At 37.0% G+C, this 22,083-nt stretch overlaps 1 long non-coding RNA gene across 2 annotated transcripts in view; it reads left to right on the top strand.

Annotated features, from left to right (window-relative positions):
* The window catches only part of LOC118598863, a 109,762-nt gene that overhangs the window by 83,555 nt on the left and 4,124 nt on the right, over positions 1-22,083 (top strand). The window contains exon 3 of one of the 2 annotated variants that reach the window (XR_004948056.1): positions 12,575-12,617. This is a non-coding gene — a long non-coding RNA (uncharacterized LOC118598863). Of the gene's footprint in view, positions 1-12,574; positions 15,177-22,083 lie in introns of those variants that run through there. The other variant, XR_004948054.1, reaches the window with a different exon arrangement.

The raw sequence follows: 22,083 nt of genomic DNA, 5'->3' as shown, positions 1-22,083 counted from the left end.
CCCAGCTTTACCACCGCCTCTGTCCTTTGCTCCTTCAAGGGAACCACTCTTTCATTAAAAAAAATCAGAGACCAACAGAAGAAAACTGCAGCCGATTTATGTCACAACAGTCCACAGCTTTAAAAAAAGCAGCATTTCAGCCTGTATCATTAGTGAAGAATATATAAGTACGCGTGAGTCGTAGAATTTGATTTTATGTTATATAAAATAAATAAAAGGACATGTGTTCATTCATTTTTTTTGTACACATATAGTGTTTTTTGCGACCTGAATTATGTTAGTTACATTAATCAGTTTTATAAATAAAGTAAATTAGAACCTGAACTGCATTTCCCAGCTTCATCTGTACTTATAACACCTGTAAAAACAGCAGATATTGATTGATCAACTTGTTTTTTGCACCTTAGATGGTAAAATATGGTCAATACTAAAGTTAATCATTAAAGTAATTTTACTTTTGTCATAAAAAGGCATTAGTAAAAACTTTTTTACTCTTTTTTACTTAATGCATATTAAGGAACTCTTGTATTACAACAGACTTACTGCCCAAAATCTTTGTGGATAATAGTTTATTACAATTCTAAGACAGTAATAATGTAACAAAAGTTTTCCTTTGAGAACAATAACAAAAGGTATGTTATGTGTTACACTTTGGAAGTAAACGCACAAACATTGGTGCTTAAGGTCGTCACCACAACAGAATAATGTCCTTTTTTTTTTAAATCAAATGTTTTTTAGGCTAAAACCTTCATACACAGTCTAGATGAGAGGCATCTGAATGTTTGATGGTCTAAACCAAGAAGTTTTTTATCACAGTGAAAAGATTTAACAAAATGAAACCTGGCAGGTCAAATGCTCCAGTTCATTGGGTAAAAGAAGAGCTGGTTTGGCTGCCATGACACTTGTTGCACAATTCCACTTCAAATAATTATCCAGGGATTTTCAATTATCCACATGACTTCCTGTTTACAAAACAACATATTTAAAAAAAATATATATATTTAGAAAATACTACTTGTGTTTTTAATGTAAATGCTAAAATAGTCTAGTAGTAAAGTATTTGCTTAATGGAGCTGAAGTTGAAGAACATGTCAACAAAACCGGTGAATATCAAGCCAGGAAAAAAAAACAATGTATATTTTGTAGTAAAATTTGACTTTTTGGTTAAAAACTTAAAGTTTTTTTTTTTTTAACCAAAAAATTGCTCCAAAACTTTAAAAAAAAAAGTGCTTTAACACCCTTCATTTAGCTCTTCGTCAAAGTAAATTGGCTTTAAATGAAAGCATAGAAGCCTGATAACATGATGACAGAAAGGTTGCAAAAACCCCAAGCAACTGTGTTTCAAACATGTGCTGGGCAACTATTCAAATGTTTTATCACAATTAATTACATTGCTGACAGCAATGTTTAATAACTAATTCAAAAGATAAAGAATAGCAACATTTCACTTTACAATATTGTTTGATTCAATGTTCAAATCCCGATCAGTCTTTGTCAGAGACACAAAATGTTACCATTTAATAATCAGTTTTTACTTATTCGATAACTACATCTAACTAAAGTTCCTCCTTGTAACAGGAAACAGCAGAACCATTTTTAGTGATATGTGTCTTTGTTATTTAAGCAAAATAAATCGTAATAGGATTTTCCTTGCAAGGAATTTTTGTCCACCCAAGTTTTTAAAAAATAACAATATTTTCATGATAAAACACATGTTTAATCCACTGAGGAATAGGAGTCCTTATAGTCAATAAAAAGTGAAGCAATTTCTACCAATTTGAAATCTACTGCCACTGCTTTTTAAACAGTTATAGTCTGGCTCAATATTTTTATTGTGCACATTTGTCTTCTGGTAAATGTTTCCCCATTGATTTGTGTTTAAAAAATGGGTTCTTATTCCAATTAACTAACATTTTTTTGTGTTATCATGATCAGCCTACACTATACAGAATGCCTAGAGGGGCTAAGACAGAATTGATCGAAGGTGTCGATGGGATGTTCTACATATTTTCTGTATATGTTATTATTTTGTGTGTGTTTATCAAAGTCACATAAAGTGAGACCTTGCCTTCACATTATTTTATCACCAACAACATGCAATGCAACCGTTAAAACAGACTTCTGTCATTGTTAAATATTCAAATAAACTGTCTGATCGTGTTTAAATCCAGTTGTTCTAAGCGCGGGTGTCAATCGCTCAGGGGAACAAAATCCAAAACACACCTTAGGTCGTTGGCCGAATAGGATTACATTTATTAAAAACACTCTTATACTGAATTTTTAAACTTTTTAAACTTCTAAAACGTTTTAACATAACTTTGAATAAAAACAGACAGGAATATTATTCCAGAAGAAATCAATTTAAACCTTAAATAACTTAAAATTATACAAGTTACAAATAAGCGCAAGATAACATTGGGCCATTAATAACAATAAAATAAAATGATCTGGAGGGCCGGATAGAATTATCGGCGGGCCGAATCTGGCCCCCGGGCCTTGACTTTGACTCGTGTTCTAAAGCCTGATAATTGACCCACTAACTTTGGGAATTCAAAATCTTGTCAGTATTTTATGAAAAAAAATGTTTCTTTATATAAAAATATCAATTCCCTTTTACAATTTTAAGTTAGCCAGAATTTACCCTGCCTTCGCCCAACAATAGCTGGGATAGGCTCCAGCAACCGCGTGAGCCCTGAAAGGGATTAAGTTGGTTTTTAAGGTGGATGGATGGATGAGAGTTTGCAATTACATTGTCTCAAATCCCATTTTTTATTGTGCTACAAGCTACAGATGCCACAGAGAAAAGATCAGGTCTGTTTTTAGATGTTCATCTCTCTGCCTTAATTTGGAAAAAGTGAGTGAAAGACTCGTACATTAATGTTTAAGATTAAAACAAAAATACACAAAAGTGTGTTACAAAAAATAATGGTGTTAGCTGTAATAATTGTGTTTAGTAATACGCTAGCGCGCAAGTCGAACGTTAACATGCCCAACCCTGGCATCAAAAGGCTTCCACCCATACCATTAGAAATATTTTTTTCCTCATATGTGCCTACCTTTATGTTCATGTGTTCAGAAACTATTCTTATGGATCTCCTCTGTCCACACAACACTATGATGAATGCATTGCCCACCTTTGGTGTAATACGAAATAAATCATTCAACACATTTGATCAACTTTCATTTTACTGATCAAGGGGGTCAGGGTCTTAGTCTGTCTTGACATCTTCTGTCGTAATGTTCATGATGAACAAGCATGAAGCCATCCATCAGAGAGCTAACGTTTGACTGAAACTGGGTCAAGCAATCGCACAGTAATCCAAAGCACACAAGTAAATCTAAAGCAAACCAAGAAAAAAAAACACGGACTTAAAGTGTTTGAATTCCCCAGTCAGTGTTTAGTTGGCCCACTTCAGAAGCTAGCGTTCCAACGATGGGACCCAACATAGACGTATGCATACCGCTACACGTCTGAGGTTAAACTTTGAAAGGTAAGCGCACTCAAAAACCCAACCAGGAGTCTTCAATCAATGCGGCTCTTTGTCAGCTAATTCCATTTTACTCATTAAATCAATCATTTTTCAGTCAGAATGACCATTCTTGCTCTGATACGTCTTTCTGTATCTCAAATTTTTCAAGTTTAAACGGACCAATCAGATGCCTCAGTAAAAGCATGTGGTGCCCACTGGCCCCTCCTTGAATATTTGAGTTTCAGTGAAAAGGGGTGTGGACTTTGAACAAGCTCACTCATGATTGGTGACAGTAGTTGCCCTAGCAACTGTCTACGAGCAGACCGACCAATCACTGTCGACTGGCTTCAAATGGCGGCAAAAAATGGTGACTGAATAGACTTCATTTCAGTGGAGTCGGAGGTAAGGAGCCATTTTCTGTAGGTGACATCACAGGTGTTTTGTCCCTTTCTATATATGTCAGTGCTTCTCACTAGTATTCATTGGGTCAGATATTCGGATTTTTTGACAACTGTGATCCAAACACACAAACCGTGATCCTTGTGAGAGCTATCGTTTCTTTAGCCTTCAGGCCAAACCAAAGTGCAAAAATCTAGTGAAATGAGTAAAGAACTTAATACGTAATAGTAAAAACCTGAAGAAGCAGATCTAATGGAAAAGTTGTTGCATGTCTGACAGAACAGCTAACACGCTGTTATCATCAGAGGATTAGCGGGACGAGCTGCTTTGTGCTACTTTTCCCCAATTTGTTCAGACAATATCACCTCCAGAAACAATGTTTGGTTCACATCAAGCAAATCAAACCAAATGAACATTTAAAACATATATTTTTTTATTTAAACATCCATCCATCCATCCATTTTCTTGACCGCTTCTTCCCTTTCGGGGTCGCGGGGGTGCCGGAGCCTATCCCGGCTACTGAAGGGCGAAGGCGGGGTACACCCTGGACAGGTCGCCAGTCTGTCGCAGGGCCTCAATCACACACCCAGCCACTCTCACATTCACACCTAGGGGCAATTTAGAGTCACCAATTAACCTATGAAGCATGTTTTTGGATGGTGGGAGGAAGCAGGAGTCCCCGGTGAAAACCCACGCATGCACGGGGAGAACATGCAAACTCCACACAGAAAGGTCCCAGCCGGGATTCGAACCGGGGCCTTCTCGCTGTGAGGCAAGAGCGCTAACCACTGCGCCACCGTGCAGCCTTATTTAAACATTTTAAATTAAACTGCACTGAACTTTATTGTCATTAATTTCAACAATAATAAGGTGTGCGTTCACGTCTCCACAGTCAGAATATCAAGAACAATGCCGACACTCCAATGGGACATAGACTCTGCCTGCCCATAGTTAGCAGTTGCACAGTAGGAGCTGAAGTTTTTTTTAAAAACATACCATTTTTGGCACAGTCGGATCATCACAGAAGGTCTAGCGTACTGAAAGATATTACTGCTTTTGCAATATTGGCTCCAGAATGTCTCAGCACCTCCAGCATGTGCACAGATTTTTAATATTGGAACTAGAGCTTGAGACCACTGATGGTAAGTAATATGTTCATTGCCCTTTTTTTTTTTTTTTTTATTTTTAATTCCTCCTCATTGTCATTGTGGTCTTGGTGAGATTTAGACATGGATGTTTTTGGAGCATTTGTTAGCAGCACTACAGCTTTTTAGCAGAGTCGATACAGTCCCAGGCAGCGCTGACGGGGTTAAGACATGTTAGCACGGTGGAGAGCACCACATTAATGTCCATGCTGTCCCCCTGACAAAAGTGAAAATGAAAAGAAGCACGGGGGCGCCTGGCCTTCACGGAATCTAGTCAGTGTAAATTGCGTTACAGCCTTATACAATTTACAGGGTTCTGTAAAGAAAGAACAGTAATATGTATCTTAAGCACTGATATGACATCAAACGCAATGTCAATTCCGTGAAATTTTCATATCAATGCATTTGTGTCTTTTAATCAATTTAATATGTTTTGAAAATTTTTTATTTGAAAATTTGGCTTGATATGACCATCAAAATTATTGAATTCTGTTGCTTCAATACAGTTGTGTTTTTTTTTGTATTTATTATTTTGGTCATTTTAATCAAAGTAGCCAAATTGCTTAAAGGCAAATAAAACCAGGTAGACCAGAGGTCACTACCCTGGTGCTCGCGGGTCCCCAAGGACCACACAAATTGCCCGCAGGTCTCTTCTAAAAAATATCACCATTTATGAACTGCGTCTAAAATTCAGTTTTATTCTGTTGCTCTTTTTTTTAAATACACTTGCATTTACATAGATTTAAAAATTAAAACCTCTTAAAAATATGTTTAGATAAGTTTAGGTGACCTCTGACCTACTCCAATTCAAAGATCATTAATATTGTTAAAAATGCTGCAGATTTGGTCATTAATTCAAAATGTGACAAAATTTGTTTAAAAATGTTTAATTTAATTTTTCTTTAACATTACATAATTGATAAATATGGTATAACATAGTGAAAATGGGACATTTTTCCCATGAAATGATATAAATGATCATCTGAAAATGTAACAATTACAAAGATTAATAAAGTGCTGAATATTCATATGTGTTTTCAAGATTGTTGATAATTATGGTGAGAAATTAGTGTCGTCACATAGAAATTAGGATAAGTGGAAGAATAAAACCACATCACCTCTGAGGTTCCCTGCAAACATCAACCGCCCAGTCGTGGTTCTGGTGAGCTAAGCCCCTTAGCAAAGAAATGTTCTTTATCTCACCACAAGTCAAGGGTGCAAATATGATCGGGGCGACGTGAGGTCTTTTAAACGACTGCTTTATGGAAAGAGGTGCAGCTTGTCTACACTGCATGTAATTTGCAGATTCTTTACACTGTATTGTGTACACTGACAGGTTTGTGATTTGTTTACACTTCATGGGTGTCTAATTGATTAAGATTAAAGGAAACGGTTTGTCAGGCTGTTCCTGGCACATTTCTATTCGCATGTGCCACTCCTTTTAAAGTGCAAGTAAAACCCTCTGACTACACACCTAACATAAGCCAACACAGGCCACACGCTGGCCTGCATGCTGGTTCACATGCACTGCATGACACAGCAGCTGAATGAAGCCATCAGATACTTACTGAACAACTGGGAGAGTGCCTTTGCTCTGTGTTCCAGGGAATTCTGCCAAGTCTGCTCACACGGGGACTCCTATTGTTGTTTTTAAAAAGTAATTAAACCAACAAAAAAAATAAAAAAAATGAAGCTTTTATTGTTTTAGTGCGTTTAACCTGCATGTAAAAGAGAAATTAACATTAAAACGTCATTATTTTTGCTTCCACCCTTTAATGATATCCTCATTTGCAGTTGTCATGAAAATGTAATAAATGAATGACATTGCTGAAACTAATTTGTTTTAATTAAACCTTCAACTTGAAAGCTACAGCTGAAGTCAGCTGGATGACAAAGAGGTAATATTATGTCAAAGTCTGAAGTGGTTTCACTTCTTTTTTTTTTTTTCGCTCCAAGCTAAAGCAAAACTACAAAGTACAAGGACAGAATCCTGTTCTACTCTGCTGTCTTTGATAGTGGACCACTGAGTTTTAAATTATGTATTAAAGGGATTACAATAAAGAGAAAGAGAGCTGCTTTCATAGAAATGCAATAAAAAAAAGTTAACTCCTTGCAGCCCAGAGTGAATTACTTCATATATTTTCTTTTGTATCATCCAGGTTAAGAGAGTGTTTGGCTTCCTTTACAGTTTGTGCTCGCTTATTTTTTCTGGCAAAAAGGTGTTTGAGGCCTACTGGGACCACTTAAAAGTTTATGCAGAGCACTAGCCAAGTTGGACAAAAAACGCCTTGAAGTATACACACACTGGCCCCTTTCTCAGAACCTCTCAGCTCCGGCTTGGGGGAGTGTTGTTGGTTTATGAGAGGGAAAATAGCCCCAGCCTTCTGCAAAAGTGAACTGGGATTAGGGCCTTTGTTCGGCCTACAATGGTGAGGGGAATTAGCAATAGTTGTAGGCACTTAGAAGAGCTCTCACACAGAAGCTTATCCCAGATTTTGGACAATAATCATTTGAATATCAACAGTGTTTTGCAACTACAGCGCTAATGTATAAACCTCTCTCTTAAGGATCCCCGAAAACATTTTTTTGCACTGGCTACACGACATATATTCTCACTTTTTATTATAAATAATAGTTTGCAAAACCATACTTAAAGGAAAATAAATAAAAAGAGGCAAACAAGTAAAACTTTGTTGGTTTTTGCAAGTTTTTTATGTTTGAAACAAAACTTTTTGCACATTTAAGTTAAAATATTCTATTTCGTATCATAATATTGTATTCTGTTCTCGAGGATAAAAGACAAAAATGTATCTAAGAAATAAAAAAAAATATTTATAATTGTTGTCCTGCATTTTTCCGAATTTATTATAACACAAATTTCCTTTTTTTTCATAAATATAAAGTTCTTGCATCCATTTAATAGTAAAATTGAGTTCATCTGTGACTCCCAGGACTCTCGCAGAGGAGGGAAAACTTTTTGCCGCATCTCCCAAGACTGGCTTCAAAAAGTGTGATGGCCTCAGCATTTCTGCTCACACTGTGAAAACGTATTGTCCAAATCACAAAACATTGAGTGAGATCAGCAGACTTGTCAAGAGGCCCTGACTTGAATATGAATGATGAGAGAAGAGCAGGGTGGTCCTGGTGCTGTTTTGGTGTTAGGCAGGTGAACATAAGCTCCACTGTCCCCGCCAGCTGTCCATGGATAAATTAGCAAAGTTTGAAAAATAAAAAAAAAGGGAGGGAGTGTTAAATTAGCACCAATTTAACCCTAAAAATCACAGATTTTTAAGGAATTGAATTCAGAAAATATATTTTTTTTACAATTTATTTTTTATTGTTTATTTAATTTGATGACACACCACTACAACTTTTAAATTTGATTGCTTGACGACTTAAATTTTATGAGTTTTTATTTCAAAGTGAGCCCTTACATGCATTTTCCTGTCAAAATGAAGAAATGAAGACATAACACCTCCCATTCTTTCCTGTCTTTAACACATGCGAGCACGCTAGCTCAATTCAGTCAAGTGTCTGCATAGTTCCCGCTTTCAACTGGATACAATGATGCACAAGATGAATAAAGTTATCTCTGCGGCTGAAAGGGATGTTGATGGTGGGAGGGAACAGGGAGGTTCCCCTTATACGCCGGAGCTGAAAGGAGCTCGGCTTTGAGAGCCGGTGCTGCCGGGGTCAGGGCCCCTGGCTGCTTTTAGGGGTTAAAGGGACACCAGCAGGCTGCTCTGGCGCAAGAAGCCGAACAAAACCCAATCACGTTAAATAAAGACATCTCAGATTGGACGTTGACAGATCCAATCCCAAAGTTGCTGAACACGTTGGGTTCAAACTTTTGAGCTGGTTTGTATGGTTTGTCACATTCAGAGTTGCATCTCACTTGAGCATGATGTTTGTGTGTTAAATCTATTTTGAGTTTGGGGTTGGAAATCCACATTTGCACCAGGTAGGATACTTTTAATGTCTTCCTGATGCTATAAGTAATATTTGAATCAAACATCTTAGACTTTGGAGTTTTATTTTGAAAGTGGCTTATTGGTAGCATTACTTTGAAATCTCTGCTGCTCTTGTTTGCCATTGAGTTTAAAGATTTCATTTTTTTCCCTCTAAGTTTAAATTTGCGGGGGGTAAGTAGGATAATAATCAGGCCACATTATAAAGAATTGATGGTTCATTTTCCCTGTCAGCAGCAGCAGAGCTTTGCCCAAAGATGTGGCGACCTGTGCAGATGGGGTTCAAAGCCAATTTCCATGTTAAAAACTCCACACGCTTCAGAAATCCCTCTGACTGAGTCTTGTTGATCAGAGTATGACAAGCCTGTCTTTTGAAGCAGGTCCGCGCGCGTAAGTAGATGGAAGTGTACAACTGTACAACAAACGCGCCAGCCTTGTTTGAGTGTAGTAATAGTGTTGTTTTCATGCATGCCCAGAGGCAATGACACAAAGACAAAAGACGGCTCTGGAGCACGCTGTCAGATTGGAAAGTATGGGCCATTATATGTGTCATACAGTAATTACACAAACTGTAAAAGGTAGTGCTTTTTATTTTCTTCCTTTCATCCACTATGTGTCAAGTGTCATTACAAAGCTTTAATTCTTGCCAGAAAATCAGCGCCGCCATTCATCATCAGCTTCCATTTAAATTTGTTTCCCTTCAGGCTGAGTTTTTTTTTTTTTTTTTTGCATCCCCCCTCTCTCTGTTGAGTCTTAAGAAGATCCATAAGAAGAAGAGAGGAATTTGAAAACTTTTGCAACAAAGTAATTTAAAAGAAAATTCTGCAAAATGTCATCCTGTGTATCCTGAGGACTGCAGCCTTTGTCCTGCTGCCAGCTACCTGACTTTTTTTATTTATTTTTTTTATATGCAGAGACAAAAACATGAAGTGTGCACAATGTCGGAATTATATCCGTGCGTTGCGTGCAGAATTAGGTCTTTCTTAAGCCATCTATCTTAATTGCAATCACATATTCTTCAAGAAGAGAAGCAACTAGAACAGTCTCATTTTTTCCTTTGTTCCCCGTTATCACCGGCTCTCTGTGTAATGCTGTCTGTGCTATAAGCTGTGGGAGTCTGCGCCGCCGTGCTGGATATATTATATCCATTGAAATGCCTGCTTGCTGCAGAGTATTAAGCATGGTGAAAACACAATCTCGGCGGGCTGTGTGCAACTAACAATAGATAGAAAAGCATGATGACTTATTAAACACAGCCAACCTGCAGCATGGCTTTTCTCATTATCTTTTCAATTCCCAGCCTCTAAAGCCTATATGGGTCCGGTGACAAAACTCTTGCCATGTAATTCTCTCTCAGCCTCCTTTCATCAGCCGAGAAATATGAAGCAGATTTTATCATACTCTATAAATTCACAAAAGGCCCTCAACTTGCCCCCCATGGAAGACATACCTCATCTCAGTGTTGTGCCTTCACTATTGCTGATCCCAGTTATTTGATAAGAGTGTCTCTCCTTTTTAATGATTTGACAGACATCAGACATGAACCCTATAGATAAAGCATTTTTAATACACTTTTCTTTGCTTGTTTACACCGAGCTGTTCAGAACCTATCTGTCAGATCATTCTCCTTCAATGGGTGACATTTATTAAAAGCTGCTGCCGTTTCACATCACACAAAGTTGGAGCTTTATGGATAAATTCTCAAAATAAAAAATAAAAAAACATTGTTAAAAAATTACAAAATACACCTTACATATGCTACAAATTACCCACTTTGGATCTAGAAGAGAAAACGCAGTAATAAGACAGTTACTGTCAAATAAAAGTAGCAGGATTGAATTGGTGATAACGCTCCTCTCATCTGTGTCTCTCATGTGGATTCTGGCATGTTTGCAGTATCCTGGCATACAGCAGCCATTGTTTTCTTTGAAATGTTTTGACTGTGGTGTCACTTCTCACAACTTTCATCATGGATGGGTACCTAATCAATTGAAATGCAGCTGCCTTAGCCCCAAGCCTGGATGTAACTTTGACCATGCTTTCATCATTTTAAAAATAGAAATCCGGCTGTGATAACAATTTCAGTTTGAAATGGATATTCATCTTCCCCACAGCATTAAAAAAAAGAACAGAATCAGGGAAACAATTAGAAAAAAATTAAATAATTAGTTGATTTTTTTTTACTTGTCAAAACTGATTAAAATGTGTGATAATTGTGGCTTATATTTCCTTACATTAACATTCTTCACGTGTCAGTCAACGCTTTCCTCACCCCCCCCTTTTTTGGTACTAATTAGATTTTTTACATTATAATGTCTGATCATGCCTCAAGGTGTGGCTCCGTCTATCAAAACAATTCCTGCCTGGTAACGGTTCGTGGGCCTGCGTTGCATAATGATTTAATATTTGCTATCTTCTCCGACATAAAGAAAATATTATCTGCAATAATCGTTGTCATCATCATGATTCTCTACAAGGTCTGTTGGCTCCAAATAAGTAATTTAGTTGTAAAGCAGCTTCATTTATTTTTCCTATTCATTTTTCTTCCTATCATATATCTAAATACAAATCTTCATTTTATAACTGACAGCTTATTACCTCTGAGCAAATGCTGATAAATTTAATTCCAGCGTGTTAGCTTCCATTTTCCAATCCCATTATCCTTTAATATGCCAGCATCATGTGGGAGGAGATGACGTACAGGACAAAAACTGATATTATTTTTAATATTATGATCAGTATTTATTTTTTATCTGTATTATTAGAGGTGGAGATGTTGGAAATAGCTATATTTTTAAAGGTTATTTACATTTTTTTTTCCAAAAATTTGCTTTTTTTTAATAAAATGATGTATTTTATTTTATAGAAAGAAAGTTTTTTAATAGGTTGCTTTTATTATTTAAAAAAATATATAAAGTTTCTACACAAATATAGATTTATGTTTTATAATTGATCTTTTTTTTTTGTTTTTTGTTTTTTTAGAAATCGAAAAAAAAAATATTTTTGTTGTTTTTTTCTTTTTTTCCTTTTTCCCATGAACCTATATTGTCTACTAAAGCTAACCCTCCGTCTCGGTTGGGGCCATTTTAGTGAAGCAAGTAAGTAAGTAAACAATTTTTATTAGCTTTGATGTTGGCCTGAATAGCACTCAATTAACAATGTGGCTAATGAGCCCATTAAGGATGAAAGTGTTCTCAACAGGTATGAGAGGACACTGCTGTTTTTGGAGTCTCAGTTCTCAGCAGTGAATGCAGCATGAATAACCGTCCTCTTTCTCAATCGCTTCAAAGGCCAAAGCTCTACAGCCCAGAGAGAAGAGTTAAATAAAGCTTTGCTTAGAAATAAAAAAAACTGATAAATATTGAAAAAAAATTACGTCAACAAACAAAAGTGTGTGTAAAAATGAAATAAGTGTGGGGATTTATTTTTTTCTTAATTTATTCGTTTAATTTAAAAAAGCAGGGCAAAACTATTATTTTTTTAATTTTTTTTAATTTATAAAATTCATCTTTTTTTTGCTTTATTTAAACTATATTGGCCTCCATTTTTAAAGCCTGAATTCCTCTTTTTCTCTCCCTGATTCTTATTTCAGCGCAGTGCAAAAGGAGGCTTATCCAATGCCGTGAAAGCAAAAGGTAAAGAAAGAAAGAAAGAAAGAAAGGCTTTCTGCAACACCAGCGTTTCCTCTGAAGGACTTCCCACTGAAATCCTCACGTGTGGATTATTTCCACATTATTTGCTGCTGAATTCCAAAAGTTCCTGTTGACTAGCAACAGCACTTCTGTCACACTGACTGTCTTGTCTAAATGTTTATGTGCAAAACGTTTTTTTTTCTCTTTAGAAAATAAAATACATTTTTAAAAAAAGTTTTTTTTTTTTAAATAAAATCTAAAAGGCACTTTCATTGTTGTGAAAATATTGTGAATTTCCTTGGTGCTACTGCTTTCACATTTAAAAAAAAATAAAAAATAAAATATGCTTTTATTTTATTTTACTTTTTGTGCAGGTGGAAAATTGAAAAAAAATGAACAAAAGAGAAGCAAAATGGGGTTTAAAAAACATTTAGCGTGCACCATAAAATTACAATAAGTAAATATGTGATATAAAAGTGTGCTGAATGAATTTATCTATGGGTAAAAACCGGCTTGTCGGGAGAAGTTTCCCAATGTTATCAGTAGTTTCAGCTCAAGAATACCTTGAGGTGTTTTGAGTGTAAATCCGTCTAAAGCTGCCAGCACTGACATACACAGCATATGCTAAATACAGATAAGAGTATTTTTAATAGATCGGCAAAAAGTCTCCCACATCGCTCAATGGATGTGCTTTGAATGTAGTAGATAAGTTGGCTTAAGCTGAATGCTGCATCCCAGCGCAACATTGTGCAACTGGGTGAGCCCATCACAAACTAGCCTTCCAGTAAAGACCACTTCCAGGGGAGGGATTATAGAAAAGCCTTCGAGATCAGCTTCATGTCTTACTAGAGTTTCTGATTATTAATAGTGCTACGTGACAGAAAAAAATAGGCGTTGGCGAGGATCATGCGGAAAAATATCTTAAGCCATTTATTTACCTACAATGTCAAACTGAAAGGAGAAATGATCCTAAATTTTGTTTTCTAACTTTTTCCTAACTTTTTATTCTTAAACATGCTCTGCTGAACTGGACTATTTTATCTTTCTAAAATGGATTAACTTTACCTTTTGATTATGAAGAGGGAATTCTCTCACCTCCTGCTGAGTTACTTTATTTTTAAATAAATAAAAAGGAAAATAAATGTCACGGTGAAACAATTAAGAAAAGGTAGACGGGTGGGTAGACGGAACAGTGGGATTTGACTGGTTTTGTTTCTTTTAGCGCTCCGCAGGTCATCTGATTGTGAGGTTTGAAGAAATGAGAGGGGCTGATAAGCCTCTTTTATGCTTACAAGCCACTTAGAGAGCTGAAGCACCGACTTCTGTTGGAGGAAAACAAGTCATTTGTGCAGGACGAAATTGCTTCTCTCTAAAATGTGTTCCTCTAAATCCCAATCGTGTGGCATTAGTTACTTTGTTTAAAATGTTTTTTTTCATTCATTTTCATCCCCTATTTTGATGTTTTAAATCACCGCTGATGCTCTGAAATAATCTGTTTTGATCTTCTCTGAATTATGTCAGATTTATTACTGCAAAGTAATAATCCTTAAATATTCTCGCCTTACTCTGGGCGCACTACACAAATAAAATAGAATCCAAAATTGCATTTCATTCAGTAATATGGAGATGTCCTCAGTTCCCACTAAAAGTCACGAGGGCATCTCTTCTCTGCCGTCTTAATAAGGCAGTTCTGCAGGCCTCTACTGTAATATATTTCCCCAATAATGCAATTCCAAAGCCAGCCTGGCCTTTTGACCGCCACTGAGGATGTGGAAAGCAGCAGGCCGCCTTTGCTAACTAGGCTTACTCTCTAATATTAGATACCTGTCCCTTGGCTTTTCAGAGGGGGGCTTAGCTGTTGATATTTTCATTTGGTCCTGCCAAGATGCGACACCCCCGCTTTAATCTTGTGTTTGACGTTAAGCGCCCTGTTCATGAAGAGTCTCGGTGAACTCCAACCCTCCTGGTGCTGCTGTCATACTAAAAATGATGTGGCGGGGTGCGGAGCCAGTTGGTGTATCCTTGACCTCGCTCATTGGTCTGCCAAAGTCTCTCCCCTGCCCTTCCTAATCAGGTGGGACCCTCCATTTGAGAGCGGGAGATTGTATATTCTCTGTGTCCAGCTGTGTCTTTGGTGGCACAGGTCCCTTTTTTATGGAAAGAAAAGGACGCTTTATTTTAACATGAATTCCTACATTTATTTTTAATAATTTCTGAGCCTTGAAATGAAGGGACAACTTGGCAGTCAGAGGAGTAATGAATTTCTCACTATATGAGTAACTACCGTCTCACCCAGCCTCCGTGTTTGCATTTTTCGAGATGTTGAGGACAAACAAGCCTCTTCTCTGCAATCATTAAGGAGCATTTCCCTACTGATTGATGTGTGAAATCAATTGCTCCCCATAGCATCCATGTCAGTCTATTACCGCACTGCCTGGTAATGACAGGCTGCTCTCCACAAGATTATAGAGCATTGTCACAAAGCAGCAAGACTTGCTTTCCTTTGTCTGACCCGCTGCGTTTCAAGTTAAAATTCCTTTATTTTTGCTCTTTTTTTTGGCTATATTTTGATGTTGTACTCTCCTTAACTAAATTATCATCTGTTAAATTGCTGACTGAAAAGCTAGAAATATATATATTTTTGTTAGGAAATGTATCCAACAAACTTTTTATGATTGTTGAGTTTGCATGAAGGCTCCATTCTTTCAAAGGAAGAGCACATCCTTGATTAGAATTAGTGGGGTTTTCAGTGCAAGCATGATTGGAGTCATGAAAACATCCCCCCTTTCTGAGTCACTGTCCTGCTTTTCATCATGTGAGCCGCTGCAGTTCTTGCCACTGCCAAACTGACTTGCATCCAAAGCTCCAAGTGCCAGCAGTACTGTATCTCGTTTAGTTTGTGGCCCGGGGATGCAGCCCTCAGCCCTGATCCTGATTACACATGATCAAAGACCGCTTTTTCGACAATTAGATTTTGTTTCAGAGCTTAACTAAGATCGACACGCTTGCTGTCGCACTTGTTCATTTGAAATGACTAATTGAGAAGACCGTAGGTTTAATGCAACAGTTGCCATTTCTCTCCGGTTGACCCAAATCATCGGAATATGACTAAATTACTTACAGTGAATTTGATTATTAGGAAATATGGTGCAAATCAAGTGATTTCAGAGAAATACGATAGCATGAGAAGTCAAGACAAAAGACAGCGGCTAATGAGACTGGTTAGTGATTCAAATTTATGGAAATTTTATTAATCACAGACACCTATCTTTCATGTGTACCATTTGGTGGTATAGTAATTAAAACCAACAATAGCGGTGCCCGTCGTGGAGAAAGCAAACAAGATCAAAGTAAGCAAAGCAGTCAAGGGAGAGTCCCACGTTTCCTGAGCCGGGCCTGGCCGTGGGCAGCGTGGCCTCATTAAAGCCAGACCATGTTGATCATCGGTTAACCTGCTTTGTTTTCTTTCTAATTTGAAACTTGCACAACAACAACTCTCCTCTGGCTCCACTGATTAAAGTTTGTGGCCCTCGGAGGTGTAAAAAAGTACAAGTAGGGTTTATAAGTTTGGCTAGGTTAACCCTTTCGCTATAAAAAGTTACACCATCACTTTTGCGGGGTACAGTTTTACCCGATATAATATACCCAATAAAAAGTATTTATCGTAAAAAATGGATCAATACATGATCGATTTGTTTTCTTTTATTTTAATGGGTCTGCAACCTGCGGCTCCAGAGCCACATGCGGCTCTTTTACCCCTCCACAGTGGCTCTCTGGCTAAAGAAAAATACAATTATAGTCATTTTTAAAAGTAAGGGTTGCCTCCTTAGCACCGATTTAATTTATTTTGGTTAAGTCTGTAAGTTTATGGCTGAGGTGAATCTAGAAAATATGACATCATTAGGCCTTGTTTGCTCTCCTCCAGAATATTCAGATTATAATAGGCAAAACTTCAACAAATTCTGATCTTTTCTGATTGCCGACTTTATTTTATGACTTTAAAGTACATTTTATTTTATGCTGCATAACAATGGTTAGTAGCTATTCAGAGGGGAGTGGCTACAATTTTTAGATTTGTGTTTACTTCATATAATTTTTCTACTGGATCATTAACCAATCATGTTTCATGTTTATGCTCCAGTTAACAGCAGTAGTACGAAGGAAAAAGGATGACGGCTAAACTTAAAGTAAAACAGGAGAAAATGTCATTTTTGTCTTTTGTTGTTTAAGAATACCTTCGCTTTGCTTGAATATCCCTATTTAGGACAGGAAGTCTTTTACTTTGAAAGAAAGTCATATGAGCTTCTGTCAAATGTAAAAAAATGACTTTACAATTTGAGAAAATTCTAGTTTATTTTAATATTTATGTATTTATTCGTGCCATAAAATAAATATAATTCATATTTTTTTATAAAAAATGACAATGTAATGATGCAAAGTTGTATCAAATTTCCCTAAAAGGGTTAAAAAAAAAAAACGTGCATTACCTGCGATAATACTAGAATGCTTTTTGCTGAATCTGGTTACTGAAAACGCACTTAACTCTAATTGCTGAAGCAATTTGCTGAAAATGGAAAAACTATTTTCAAAATGCAAAATTTGCTAAAAGACTTGAAATTTTGTTAAAGAACTATAAAAGACAGCTGAAGTTAGCTTACATTTCTGAAAAAAATGTAATAATTTTGATTAAAAATCCTTAATACATGCCACTTTTGCAGAAACATAGAGTGTGTTGCTTAAATATGAGCTAAACTCTAAATTAAGCTTAGTAGATGCCTAATAAGCTAGCACATTGCTAAAAAAAAAAAAAAAACTAGCAAAACTCCAAAACAGTCTAAAAATCCTCAGTTAAAGTTGTCAAAAACATTAGTCTTGCTAAAATAGAAGTTAAACTCAAAAGTAGCCCAACAAACCTCAGTAAATAAAAATTAGCCAAAAACGTTAGCCTCTTCCTAGCTAAACTCAGAAATACTTACAACTTTGGTAGATTAGCCAAACGTGTTAGCCTCTTCCTAGCTAAACTCAAAAATAGCCTTACAACCTTAATAGATAAATTAGCCAAAAACGTTAGCTTGTTGCTAAAATGTTAATTATGATTAGCATAGAAGACCTCAGTAGATGCAAAATGACCAAAATGAGCTAGCATAATGTTAATATAACAACTCATTGCCAAATTATTTTAAAAACTCAAAAGTTTTTGAAGAATTTGAAAAAAAATTCTCATTCACTTCCTATGGGGAATATTTAGCTCCTTATGTCCAAACCTTTAAAGTTTATGAAAACCAAAAGTACAAGCAGTAATGTCCTAAACTCATGACACTCAGAAAAATTCAACGTATTGAAAATCATGTAAATACTTTTGCTCTAGAATCAACACGCCACACATTTTTAGAACCCTTTCCGTCTTAATCTGCATCTTTTTTTCATATTACTGTAATACAATAAACCTAAAATTAAGTATTTTTTTCCATGTGTCACATAACTCAATCGTACATTTGTGTGCTGAAAAAAATTCGCCCTTTTTTTTGCATATTATAATCCTAAACTATGTAAATTTAATAAATACATCCACACTTTACACAAAAAGTTTGGCACTATTAAGATTATTTATGATATGAAAGTTTTTAATGACACACTCTGGAGTGAGGATTAACTCAAAGCACAGGAAGCCACCGTGAAATCCCAAAGCTGACAAAAAAAAGGGAAAACATTAGTCCCGTATAGACAACCAACGGATGGCCAGTCTCAACTTTTTATTATATGCGTTGGAGGTCATATTTAAAATGGGAGATTAGCCGCTCATCACAATATTGCTGGATTATCAACTACCTGCAATAAAAGCAAGCCTCATCTGCCGGTCGATAAGAGTTTGACTGCATCTCGAATTAATTTTCTTGAGCTTACAGAGCCGGTCTCCTATCTTGTTATTGATCAAAGCGTTAATCCATAACCAAGCTCATCCTCTCCCCACGGAATGAGTTGGAAAATGTAAAAGCTTCTCTGTGGGGTCCTCTTGACTGGCTTTAAAAACGGAATTATAGAGTGATTTTGACTTCATTATTTAGGAATTCCTCTGTAGACTTTTGCTGCTCTTGTCAATGCGTTTTGCATTGATTCGCTTGTATTTGTTTAAGCAATCAGGCCCTGCGTTTCTTCAGCTCCGTGTTCCTTTGGTCTTTGCTGTGTTCACATGATGATAGATTGGCTCCCCAGACGCCAGGAAGCCTCCACACCTCAGCTGCACCCTCTGTTTGTCTTTTCAAACAGAGGGACCTCCACTGCGGGTGAAATTTAGCCCCGACCTCTGACTTTTGGGTTCAGCGTTCGTCTCCAGTCCAGTGACCACAAACAAGTCGAGGTTTGCTGTAAATGTCAGTGCAGGCGGAGTCCCCGCCCCTCTCCCCGGTGGACCACAAAGCCCCACTCAACCTGCACTAACAGGCCTCTTTCATGGGAGCTTCCTGACCAGTTATGTCAATTTTATGACGTCCTCAAACTCAAGGAATTCACCACATTTAGATTATTTTTATGTTTTTTTGGGGGGGTTTAGGAATGGAAGATTTTAGATGCAAAGATGACTCATTTAGCACCCAAAGTGTTCCTCAGACATCATCTATCGATGTATAATAGACTGTAATTCATGTTGCAAAGACAGTAGTTGTAATGCATCCCGTTTTGGAGCACTTTGGCCCACCCTTCCCCCATCCATAAACACCCACGCTCCCTTTCTTTCCTCCCCGGGCCTCCTGAGGTTGGTGTCTCTGCGTTAGGACTCTATTGTTGCCTACTGCTGGATAATGCCCTTATTAATTGTACCTCTTTGTAAGGTGTCAGCTGTAACCTCAGATTGAGATGGATGGATCTCTGGAGTCTGCTCCCTGGCCTTCCACAGAGGCGCTATCTCTGCTCAACACGCAGATGCAACAGAGAGCGCTGCCACACTACGACTAAAAGCCTAGATAAAAGAGTCATTTTAATTATTCTGCTGGAAAAAAGAGAGCAGAAAATGCCTCTTTCTGTCATTGCTATAAGGTGAGCCAGCATCGGATTCGGTGATCAGACTTTCCGAGCACCGAAGGGCTACCTTTCCCTATTGATCATTTCAGTGTGTTGCATAAATACTAGTTAATTAGGTGGATTGAAGCCTCTGTGAGATCAACTGCATTAACATCAAATCCTCTCCCTCTCATTAAAGGAAACAGAGTCAATTTAATTAATGCATATTAATCCCCACTGATGCTCATTTCAGCTGGAAGAAAAGCCAGTCTGTCTTCATCCGTTTCTAAAATTCCAGTTTTCTAAAACAGTTGGAGCATTTGGTGCAACACTTTCATCCATACATTATCCATATTCAGTGTGGAAAAGTGTCCTCGGGCGAAAGTTGGGGCGCAACCTGAAGGTTGGCGGTCCTCCACAGGCCAACGCGGAGGAAAACAAGCATGCATACCAATGCATTTTTTTAATGATCTGCAAATTCATGAAGAATAATAATGATGCGCAGTGGTGAAACAAACACCAAGAAAACTTATATTTTGCTTCGGCTGAATAAAAGCAAAATAATTTCAATAATCATGAAATTCTCTCTAGAGGTTAAAGGTATTTTTGGCAGCTTGGACTCATATTTAAAGCTATTTTATGACTTTTAATCAGTTTTCCATTTATTCTAATCTCTCAGAAGTTCTTTGAAGTCCTCTTATTAATTTTAAATTGTTGTCTTCGAGCAAGACATCTGGCTTTGCTTTCACTGTGGCCACACACACACAGAGCTCCAGCTGTCTTCATGTCATCCTCCTCCTATTATTCGTCGGTTTCCTGATTAACTCTGGACATTCCTCTTGGTGACATAAATTCAAGTCGCTCAGCGCCTTTGCTTCCTACAGTCAAATGTCATCGGATTGTTTTTTTCTGTGCGTCCACCTTTCCCCGCCGATAAATGGAAAACATTGCAAAACAAAAAAAGAAATCTTTTGCAGCACTTTCTAATTAACAGATTCCTTGACCTTCTTTGAGATTCTTATAAAGCTCCAGTTTGTGTTGGAAAACTGTGGCGGCGGCGGCGGCGGCTGCTGCACGGGCTTCGGAAGGAGGAGATTGGAAGTGGAAGGGGAAAAAAAACAAAAAGCAGAAAATGGAGATCCATTCCCTTCAGATCCCATTTAGAAAGGCCCGGCACATTTTTAAAGTGTCAATTGTTTTTGGCTCTTGAAGTGTAGATGGAATGTTTGAAATCCAGTATTAACTGTAGTGCCTGCTGAGTTAAATTACGGTCCCTGGGCTGTGGGGTGGGAGTAATCAATAAGAATACATGAGGCAGTGTGTAATGTGTCTGCTCCTAGCAGCAGGGACACTGTCCCCCTTACCCTGTCCCCCAGCAGGTTAGATAAATATGATACTGAAACAGGGCACACTGGATTATATGATATCAATGTAGAATCAGGGAAGTGCTATTACACTCCCCTAGCCCACTGTGAGTACTATTTGACAAGGTTGGCTTTGAACACGGTAGTGTGTTACTCACTCTGCTTCCTCTTTTTTTCTGCGTAATGTGAAGGAGCCCAAGCAGGCCAGGATTTAGCCAGTTAGGGGGCAAATATGGGGGTGCTGAGAGTTTGGGGTGTAACATGCCTCCGAGCCTCTAAAAATGCAAAGAAAAACCGTGCTATCATCGTTTCAGTTCATATATCTGTCTTCGCCTCATAGGCTTTGAACTGAATATTCTTCCTGACTCCGCCCACTGCATTTACTGGGCTGGGGACAGGCACAAGCAGAACTCATTTAATATTAATTGTTCTATTTGTCTTAATGTAAGTCTGTCCAAATGTATGTTTTTTTTGTATTTTTGTTTATTTTTTTTTCACATTTTATTTTTTATGTCACATTTATTTCTTTAGTTTATGGCAGATTTTTGAAGAGCATCAAATAAAGGGGTCCACTGCTCCTCTTTCTTCATGCATATCATCCCTTGATTACAAGAGATTTATATTTCAACAAGTAGATTTAAGTGTTTTTGCTTGTGTGTGTGCATATATATATAAAAATTAAATATATTAGATATATTAAATATTAAAAAATGTAACCAAAAAAATCGCAAACCTGGAAGAAAAATAAACACGATTTTTATTTTGTTACAGTATTTGCCGACCACTTATTATCTATGAATAATCACAACATGAAATCACACACAAGACTGTGCATTTAGAACGTATATATGTATTTATAGGTCCTGGGAATCGATTAAAAAATGTAAGTAAAAAATCACAAACCTGGAAACAAATTTATTCCAATTAATAGCAATTATTTTTTGTTTGAGTGTTTTTATCTGCGAATAATCGCAATATGAAATCACACACAAAACCGTGCATTTAGAATGTTTATTTAGATATATATACATACATATAAAGACCAGGAATCAATGAAAATTTTAACTTAATATTCACAAACTTGGAAACAAATTAATCGCAATTAATCG

Source organism: Oryzias melastigma, linkage group LG6 (assembly GCF_002922805.2).
Source record: "Oryzias melastigma strain HK-1 linkage group LG6, ASM292280v2, whole genome shotgun sequence".
In the NCBI taxonomy this organism is placed as follows: Eukaryota; Metazoa; Chordata; class Actinopteri; order Beloniformes; family Adrianichthyidae; genus Oryzias; species Oryzias melastigma.
The sequence above is the reverse complement of the archived record's forward strand: the minus strand, read 5'-3'. Positions and strand labels throughout refer to the sequence as shown.